Here is an 11,215-nt window from a genome sequence, read left to right on the forward strand (position 1 = left end):
GAGAGAGAGAGAGAGAGAAAGAGAGAGAGACTGAGTAAGGCGGATGCAACGATTTTGTGTCACGTAGCGGCAACAGACGTATTCTCATCGTTTCTCAGATGGTGTAGCTCTATATATATCTTTCATACCGAGCATTTTACTTTTATATGTACTTATTTATTACTTTTTTCATAATTTGGTAGCAAATAATTTACGTATCGGATTGTATTTCCTTCGTAAAAATATTATTAAATCATGAAATTGAATGTAAAATGTAGAATTACGGAGAGGGGGATGGGGTGAGGGGGGGGGGATAGAATAATAGCTTTTCAGTTTTTAAGAACTATAATTGAAATAATAGTTATAGAATGCTCTCGTGAATTCTTATTCTCGAGCCGGAATATTCCATCTTTGTGGTTTAAGATCTGACTCAAAGTACTTCCAACTAGTACGTTAAATAGTTTAAAAGATGAAATTTGCACGGCATAGATGGAAAGTGTGTCTTTATAATGAAATTAATTTTTACCGACCGTTCATGATTCGTTTGTCATTAAAGTAAAATCTTAACACGTAATACAAACAGACACATACGTGAAATAATTATGTGAAATGGGAGGATTTTATTTACATCATTCCTGGATTTGCATGTCATATTAAATAATTATATTCTACCTTAATCGACGTACACTAATAACATAATGAGCAAATTACATAAAATGACACTATTGTACGATTGTAACTTTTATAATTATATAGGCAATATATTTTCATTAGGAAAAGATGTTAATTTTTGAGACATAATTATAGTTTGATTTGTAAATATTGTCGTTAGATCAGAATAATCTGAACCACAAAGCATTCCCACGTTTTTTGATTCATCGAACTATTTAAAAAAACAATTCGAACATAAATGCAATGTAAAATGAAAATTTAATCATTCGGAATCTCATTTATTCGCCTTATCTCTAAAAGAAGCTTTCCGCTTATGCAAATATATTTATAGTCAACACAACGAATACTTAGACCGACATTCAGCAATTCACACGCTCATAACGTCCTCTCATTCAGCCGCTGTTATTTCCAATTAGACCCAACCAACCGATCTTAAGCATGAATGCACACGAGGATTTTCCCCAAATATCAAAACTTCTGACAAATGACACGAATGCCAAGACAAGCGTCAGCCAATATCCAATAGCAAACGTTTAAAAATCGCGATCTTCACGCTCCAGCATCGATTACCAACTTTCCACGCGAATCGCCGTTTCTGCGCTTGGACCCCCGCTATCCCCTCCAACACCCCCCCCCCATCGCGGTCCCACACGTACACACAAAACTGCCTGTGTGGCGCGCTATTCTCCTAAGTCCGCAAGTCCAAAATAATGGAATGGACAAGGAAACAAGGTGGACGGGTGTCGCGAGGTATACCGCACTTTTTCCTGCCCTCAATTAGCCGAGGGACGTGGGACTTATGTATGCTGACGGCGGGCACCCAGTCAGGCGGGAATGAGCGATGACGGCTTTAGGGTTTCGTGGCGCCTTACGAAACGACGGCCTTTCGCCAGCGAAAGCGCGCCACCGATGCTTATTCCGATTCAGTAGGGCGATTATGCGCTTTCGCCCATTTTTTATTGCACGGCGAGTGACTATAGGCCGTGGAATCCCGCGCAAAATCCTACTCTACGTGCGCTCCTTGGCGATATCGAGGTGGGATTCCAGCGTGCATGGACCGAGGAATGTGGCGCGCTCGATTATGAAATTCGTTTCGTTCGCGCACTGCTTATTTATTTAAAGTATCTACTGCATTGATTTTGGAATCATCGATTACATTGCCGATGTAGTTATGGTGTTCTTCATTATGAGCTGTCGAATTTTTAAAATTTGTTGTTGTTGTCGTTTTTTATTTTGTTTTTCTTTTCGTTTTTGTTCTTTAGTTTTTGTAGATGTAATTATTCGTATTTATAATTTATATAGGGCGCGAAGAATTCTAATTATAACGCGTAGTTGAATGGTGCGGCGTCTTAAATAAAGGTTTGAATTAAGTGAAAGTAGAGAGAATGGCCAAGTACAATAGATTATTTTCAACAAATGTATTTACTTACTTACGTACAATATGGCACAATTCTAATTCACAGTGGATCATTTATAGCCCGAATATCCTAAATGTTAATTAATATGAAACGATAATAAGAGAGTTTTAAATAACTTTTCGTCAGCTACAGAAATCTTATTCGAACTTGTAAATATTTAGATCTTATTCTATTAGCGGCTTTTTAATTGTTTACAAATTACTTCAAAATTATCAACGAGTTTAAACCTCTTGAAAATGTAATAACATGCCTACATTAATAACTTCTCATCGGTTATATAATTTAATTACTTATGTCTATACTTTTATGTTCTTCATTTTTTATCTAATTTTTAATTATCGCTTAGCTACGTCATTTTTACGGGTTCTCACGTTCATGCGTTCCGTATCGTATCATGATAGAACGAAATAAGTTATCTTATCCTGTTTTTTTTCTTCTTTATTAAGCTGCATATTTTTGCTAGAAATACATTGATCAAGATCATTAAAAATAAAAATAACAAGAAAGCCAATTATAGTTTAACAACAACAACATCCACATCTTATATCACTAATAATTAAATGTATTGAATAAAATAGTAATAATAATAATATTAGCAATAGTAATTATGATATTAATAAAAATGTTGTTACTTATCGTTATTATTTGTTTATTGTTGTTTTGTCAATCTAATTTTCCTATCCGTTCATTGAAATTATGGCATCTTGTATGTTAAAATACGTTTTTATAATATTTGTAGGCACACGTTAATTCGCAGTATTCTAATAGATGGAATAACGATAACAATTAAGCAATGATAATTAATAATAATTATCTCATTATAATAATAGAAATATTAAAAGTTGTCGCTTTCGTCATCACAATTATTATTATTTATTGTTATTATTATTATTGTTATTATTATTATTATTATTATTATTATTATTATTATTATTATTATTATTAATTTATCAGTTCAGTGATATTTGTTGCAAATGATGATGCGACGATTTTCAATAAATGATTAATTACAATTTTTTTAATTAAAAGTGATAGCGTTTGTAATGAATGAAGTCTTAGAAATGTAAAAGCTGATAATTCTTTGATAATTATTACCTAGAAGTCATGGTGTATATTTCGTATATAATGTAAGAGAAAAAAAACATTACAAAATAATGACTATTTATAATTAATGGTAAAGAAAACATAGGTCCTACTATTTAACGGCAGTAAATGCCATGTCATTAAAGTCAACTAGAGGTGGATTAAATTAGTTTCACGGGTCTCCCTTTCTTCTGTCAGAGCAGTTAAATGATTAGGAAGATGTGTGGAAGAAAGGAGAATGAGGAAGCTCCTGGTGGATGGAAAGTATGCATATCGATTGAACATGTAAGGTAATCATTAAATGGAGTTTCCGACTTGGACGATAACGTGCACGCGATCCTACCAATCACCGCATATTTGCTGATGAAGTTTAATGATAATTGAATAAGAAAAAAATATAATAATCTTCGTTATTCTGCGTCCTTCATTGAGCTCTTATTGAACAATTAACTTGCCTCATTACGTCTACTTAAAACGTCTAAAAAGTTCGTTAAGAGGTTAAATCGCTCGTCGGTCGTTTATCGCTCGCGTTCTTTCATAGACCATTGATGAATCCGATGGCGGTAAATGGTAAAAGCAATTACGATCAACTAACGAAAGTACTGGAGATACGAAATATTATCGATACACAAATATACGCTTGTATTTTGTATTTTTCTCGGCTCGAGCTCATTTATTTTTAGATTACTTTTATTTCAGGCTACGCATCACAAACTCTTATCTCTCGCAGCGACAAAATTTTTTTGACATTTAATTTCGTACACGTTTCTAGTTTTAAAATTCTGCCCCTGATAAGCATATATATTTCTCTTAGGTATACAATGATATCACAGTGTATTCTTAATGAAATTGCAAAGTTATGCATTGATAAAGAGAATCTGGCTTTGCGAGGAATCAGTAAACTCGTCTATAAATCATTACCGGTAAAAATATATTTACTGTCCCGAATGCAAAAATTCCTTTCGAATGCCATGACATTATGAATAATACGAAATATTGGAATTCAAAGGTCATTTGCAACACAATAGCCCATTCCTTTTGAAACTGATTAAAAACAGCTAAACGTGTATTCAACCGTATGTAAATTACAGCGGACGATATATTTTATTCAAAAAGACCTGGTTGTACAAAAAACGCGGCGAAATTGATAAAAAGATTTAAAATTTTATTCTTAACCAATGGTCGATCGCTTATGTCGAACGCAAAATCAAAGTGTACGCTGAAAGAACGATAGAGGAAGCATAAAGAAACACCCGACGACCGTATTATCCTTCATCATCTTCAATACCACAACTGACAATGACCCGCAGACAATAAATAATAGTTCTCGGCGCAAAGCAAAACGCGACACCTCGACGCATGCCAAGCAAAACGGGCCGCGACTCCAAAACCCATTCAGTATCCGCCCACAACGCGCGTACGCGCATTTCCATCATTAGACAGCCGCGCCTCGGCATTTCCACGCAACGTACAACGAGTCGCTGCTTATCTTGGCGGAGAAAAGCCGTGCGCGTGCGTTTTAGCGCGACGTTTATCGGCACCGGAGGCAGAAGAGCGCACACGATACGCTCGATAACAGACCGTGAGGCCAGTACAGAGCCCGTGTGTGGAAAATATTGGCTCGGGAAAAGTCAACGTCAACGTGAGAAAGTGCGATCGTAAGTAACCGGTTGTTGCTTGAGCTATGGAGATCCTCTGGCTTTTACGATGATCGATTAATGGCTCGTTGGGTTGATTATTAATCTGGGATTTACGGTTAATGAGCTCGGTGCGAGGATCGTTAAAAAATGGCTCTTATAAGGGTATCATTGAATTGAAAGAATTAACGGTTTTCGGATTTGGAAATTGTGCTAAAGCTGTGGTAAAGCTTTTGTAAACTTACGATTAACTAATTTGTTATTACAGCCATTACGCTGCTGTAAAAAGAATTAAATTACGTTATTATTCGGTAATGGAGATATTTCATATTTTTCATTGACAATTTCGAAAGATTTGTTCTTTTAAACGACGTCGTGTTAAAAACAATCGTTAAAACTTTAAAAGCGCTCCAGCAGGTATAATATACGTAAATAATTCATTGTTACATCGCATTCATCGCTTTATATTTTGCTAAATACAATATTGCTACAAAAACATTATATAAAAGTGAAAAAATCGTTATTTCTAGAACGTTGACAGCTTCTTTCCTAAAATATTTTAAACTAAAGTACATTATAACGAAACACCGTTTGTTGTTTATGCGAAAAAACGGACGATATAAAGGATATAAAAATTAAAAACTATATTCTGTAATTATGAAGATCGAATATGTTTATTAAATAATATCCGCGATTGCTTTTGATTTAATGCTAAAGTACAACAGTTTGCAATCAAAATTAAGACATTGTTTTTTATGTGCATAATTATTTAAAATTTTTGTGCTCAATCTTCCACGTTTGCATTTAAAATTTATATTTAACATTTATTTTTCTTATTTTTTTTCCTTAAAAAAAAAAAAAAAAAAAAAAAAAATGAATGCAAACAACGATATTTATTCTCTCTTACAATCTCTTTTCAAATAATAAAATAATTATATATAAAGCAAATAAGATTAATGTCATCGAGCAATGTTAAATTTACATTAAGAATTCTTCAAATTACATAAAATACACATTCAGCTAATAATATTTCTTTTGAGTTACGTATCTACATATTGAATAAAATTATAATATTTTTGATTAAAATAATTGAAAATTTCATGAAAAATTTTACTTAGACATACTTTATATAATGATTTACTTGAGTTATAAAAAACTTCTTTCACACATTTCTAATACTTTTACCTACTTTTACCGTATTATTTGGAATTAAATATACATATTTTATTCTTCAACACTCTTATATGAGCATCATTAGTAAATTGAAACATAACCATCCAGCATAATATTATATGCAATTTTATAAAATTGAGTTTTATTACTGTTCTAAATAATCTCTTAAAATACAAAGGCAATGACGTAAAAATAATAAGCATGAGTTATCTTGAAATATAATTACAAGCCCTTTTAACATAAAAAGGAGGTCAAATTTGTAGATTCGCTATGATAGAACTCATTCCTTGAGAATAAAATTAAAATTGATGATTTTAAAAAGAGGTGCGGCGACAGTCTGGCTCCTTGCTTTATAGTTCACGTGAGCGTGTGTTGGTATGTATAAAAGAATCTTATCTTATAGCATCGATCCACAATAATTTTCCATTCTAACTCATAGAATCCTCAGTTGAAAGAATTTTTATCGAGAACAGTGCTTCAATGTATTTATATCGATGAAATTGTTATTAAATACTTAATATCACGTACACTTGACGTGCATAATCATATTTATAATTAATCGGATTAACAAATATAAATAATAGCACCATGTAATACGCCTCATTTTTATATTGAAGCTGAAGGAATCAAAATATTCCATTTCTTGTGCACTTATAGCGGCTATTAGGAGAATTATTTATGTAAGAAAATAATAGAGTATTGATGGTTATTGAAATTAGAATTAATTTTTTGTTTCTGCTCTTGTGTAATGAAAAATTAAGAGAATATACCACGTAAAGCAAATTAAAAAAAAACTTCCTACAATGTATAGAGTTCTAATTTTATCCATATTTGAGTCATTTGTAAATTGTGAATATCTTGAAAATGATAAATCAAGTATTTCTTAATAATACTGTAAATGTACTCGTGGCCGAGACTAATTATTAATTAATTCTGTATTGTACGGGCAGGAGTACGCGTGGCCGAGACTAATTATTAATTAATTCTGTATTGTACGGGCAACACCTAATTTATGTATTGAATGCCATACGAACAACTTAGAATTCGATCAAAGGGAATAATTTTTTACGACAAGTGTAAATTAACTGCTGAAATGCATAAATAACTCGTCTCTCAAACAATAACTATGTAAAGTATGAAATAATTAAAAAAAAAAATGCAAATAATAAATAAATAAATGTCCGCGATATGAGAAACCACAGAGAGATTTAGTTTTTCGAATTTGCAACCAAATTTTCAATCAAATGTGTACAAATAAAATTATAAAACTCTCGCGTTATTCAACAATCATCCAAAATCCCAACAACTAATCGAAATTCTTGAGAAAGCCAGTCACCCGTCACCCGTCACCCGTCACCCGTCACTCATCACCATCCCATCCCCCTGCAGCGCCCGTACCAAGCGAGCCTCATAATCCCCAAAACCGAATTTTCCCTTACCATCATTCGGCGAGCGCATGCCTATGTCTGTGCATACGTGTGCATGTGTGTGTGTATGTGTGCGCATGTGTACGCGCGCGCGCGCGCGCGATAGTGTAGGCGATCGCACAAACGCGACTGCGCAAGGGATACTAAGCGAGTGGAGCCGATCGCAGCCGAGCTCGGCGTACCCCCTCGAGGAGGCCCTCGCTCTTCCTCCACCCCGTCGGCGGCGACTCCAAGGCGGGGAAAGGAAAGGCATAACTCTTGCGCGGGCGCGCGGGCCATTCGCGTCCGGGATGTCGTCGAGGGCGTACGGTCGATCGACAAGGAAGTCAAGCGCCCCGTCGTGAGCGCCTCGACGTGTATTATCCGGTGCGCGTGTGAGTGAAAAGCCCAAAGCCTCATTGATGGGCCTGCGGAGAGCCCTAGGGCATGAGTCGAAAAATCGATGTGGCTCCTACGGCTTTGATGTTAAAGTGCAACGTGACCCCAAATTGGTGACTCGATACGTTGTGCCTGCAGAGAGGGGCAGGGTGATAATGATTTGTTCTTACTATCGGGCGCAGCTTTGACGCTTGGGAGTTAATCTAGGAGAGGCAATTGGTGAGGATAGAGAAGCGTCTCCGACGGCTTTATTGCCGAGACGCCCGCAAGACGGTTTATTGATTACGTCCTCTGTCATTGCGATGTGGTTATTTGTAGTTGCGCCACTTCCGCAACGAGTGGGCTTGTGGAAATTTTCAAAAACTTGTCAAAATTGTATATTGTTCCGCTTGATTCGGGCTCGGGGCTGTTTATTGCTTTGCTGTAAGCATTTCGACTTTGGCGTATTCTAGAAAATCTAAATAGTGCCGCAATTATATAAATCATGTGGATAAAGTAATGGGATTAGATGTATTGCATTCACGAGACAATTTTCATAGATTATTTTATAATTTAATTTACGCATTGTTGGTAAAAGTAATTTATTTTAATAGGCTCGGGGTTATAAAATAAAATTTTGTCGTATAATTTAATTTTACATCGACCGTTAAAATTCAGATAAAATATCGCATTTAACAAAGATAGAGATATTTTTTGTATTTTTAGCAAAAGCTATATGTTTTTCTCTCATAGTACTGCAAATTGTCTTATTTGAATATATTTTTCATGAATCTCAAGACAATGTATCTATAGTATAGCATTAGAGTGTAGTAGATTATATATATATATATATATATATGAAAATAATATATTCATAATGTATTTGTTTGATTTCTCCTTAAAATATAATAGTATTATTACTCTTTGACATACAAAGAGCAAATAATGAATTGTTATTCAATCAATTAATTTTATCAATATCTCGTTCAATTTTAGCATGTAAATTTACAATCTAATATACAATCGATAATACTGAGACTAAAATTCTAAGAAATTATTATAAATTTATTACTTTTAAACTAATCGATACCTTTCAATATAATAATATTAATACATAATATATTTAAATGACTCCTTATATATCGAACGACAATTAATTAGTGGCTCTTGAAGGCAAATAGGAAATTTAAAATGTATATTATGCATAAATATAAAAGATAATTTAAGTTTTCGAAATTTGAACTTTAAAGAAAGTGACATTAATAGCATACTACCACATTAATATCCTCTTTAAAACAGATTAAGAGAATTCTTTACCGAATTATTAACTTTCTCTCTCTATCTCTCTCTCTCTCTCTCTCTCTCTCTCTCTCTCTCTCTACGAATCTCATTACGTCTCTTGAACTTTCATATCCTTTTGCTATTATTCCAAGCGTATTCTCTTTCGAATACATATACACACATGCATACATCTCGTAATTTAATTTATCTCTCTCCCTCCTTCTCTCCCTTTATCGCTCTCTCTCTCTCTTTCTCTCTCTAATACATCATCTCATGTAAAATCCATCAGAACTTCCATGTTTCGACCCACTAGCCGCCATTTCTGCGGGACGTGGTATGGAAGAGGATGACGATGCGCCGATGCCGGTATTACTTGTTTTTATCACTCTGTCGGGAAAACGACCGATCGGAAAGCGAAAATCTTAATCCTCGCTTATAAGAATCTACAACAGTTCAACATCTACAACATTGAAGAACAGTATTACTATACTAGTGAAATGACTATGGCTTAATGCTGGTCAGAACTTCACTAAGTAGTTTATAAAAAATAAGCACCAATAGAAGCAAGAAAAAGGAAAAAAGTAAGTTAAAAAATCATATTATTCGTTTTTAATTGTATTATTTTTTTTCAATTTTATTGTAAACGAATATTTTTCAACGCAAATGAAATAGAATCATATTACAAATTCCATATTTAAATTGGTTGAATCTACTCTTAATTTATTATATATATACATACGCATACCTTAAGAGTACCTTAAGATACATCAAGGATAGTAGTCTTTAAATAGCATTACAATTAACTGTAAAATTTTATTACAAAAATCGGTTTACGTACCACAAGTAAAAATAAATACAATAAATATCGCTGAGTTTGAGGAATTATATATTTATATTATGAGCGTATCGATCTAAAGATATTTTTTTTTGTTTTGCAATTTTATTGCAACTATTGAAAAATGCTTACATAAGCATACCAACATTTTTATTGCTTGTGGATATAATTAGTTAGTTTAGTTTAAGACTGAATCAAAGATATATCCTAAGGATTATGACTTTCTCGAACCTAATACCTAATGAGTTTTGCATAACCTAATGGGTGTTAATTACCATATTAGGGTATAATTAATTGTTGTTATGAATTCTTGCGAATATCATGTTTTTGTACTAGCCAATGAATTTTAAGGCATTCAATGATGTTTATTTAATATGTAAGTACTTTTTTAAAAAGATTTTGTTGAATAAAATGTGTATACTAATTATAGTTGACATGTATTGGATAAATATGTACTATTTCGAGAAATAAATTCCATTAATAATTACGTATAATTAAAATTTTTTAAACATTTTCCGCAAATATTATCTGAAATATAATCTTACCTATGTACTTATCTTTACTTCTATGGCATTATTATCGATAAAAATACGAAACTGGTATTCATAAGAGAATATTTTATGCTTATTACAAATTTGCTAATAATTTCAATTAATAGGAAAGTCTAAGAATAAAATCTGTTAGCATTGTTTATATAATAAAAATAGCTTTCCTTAAAGCTTAAACTATTACAAAATTAAAGCAATTTTTGAAAGTAAACAGATTAAAAAGCGTAATATTTAAAAATACTTATTATATACAAAACAAAATATTAAATCAACTGAATATTCGGCTAAGATAAGCAAATGATGGTCGTAGCGCACAAATACCATTACTCGGTACAAATTGATCATCCTCGTCCTGAAAATAATTTTATAATCTGTAAGACATATCTTGAGCTATACAACCGAACAAATTACAAATACGCAATAATCACATATCTCCGACTCTCATCTGAACAGAAAGATGCTACAGACGCAGATTATTCGAAGCCCTTGAAGGAATTACGTACGTCGCATGTGCGAGCATAGCAGGCAACGCAAGCGAATACTGTGTTCTTACTTTTTCCGAGGGTGGAAGTTTCCGGAAAATCTACACGCTCAGCTGTATTTTGGATTGACGAATAAGTAAGGCGGCGGTGAAGACGGGAGAAGCAAGAGAGAGCGAGAGAGAGAGAGAGAAAGAGAGAGAGAGAGAAAGATGGAGTGATAAAGATAGAGATAGAGATGGATAGATAAAGAGAGAGAGAGAGAGAGAGAGAGAGAGAGAGAGAGAGAGAGAGTGAGAGAGAGGGGGTGGAAAATCGCTCGCAGC

General features: G+C 33.4%; 1 protein-coding gene across 1 annotated transcript in view; it reads left to right on the top strand.

Moving 5' to 3' along the window:
* LOC105367466 (uncharacterized) overlaps positions 1 to 11,215 on the top strand; it is a 46,770-nt gene continuing 35,555 nt past the window's right edge. Inside the window, exon 1 of the mRNA XM_011506185.1 lies at positions 1 to 30. The gene's annotated coding sequence lies outside the window, so the exon portion shown is untranslated. The remainder of the gene's footprint in view (positions 31 to 11,215) is intronic.

Source organism: Ceratosolen solmsi, unplaced genomic scaffold (genome assembly GCF_000503995.2).
Source record: "Ceratosolen solmsi marchali unplaced genomic scaffold, CerSol_1.0 scaffold7, whole genome shotgun sequence".
NCBI classification, from domain to species: Eukaryota; Metazoa; Arthropoda; class Insecta; order Hymenoptera; family Agaonidae; genus Ceratosolen; species Ceratosolen solmsi.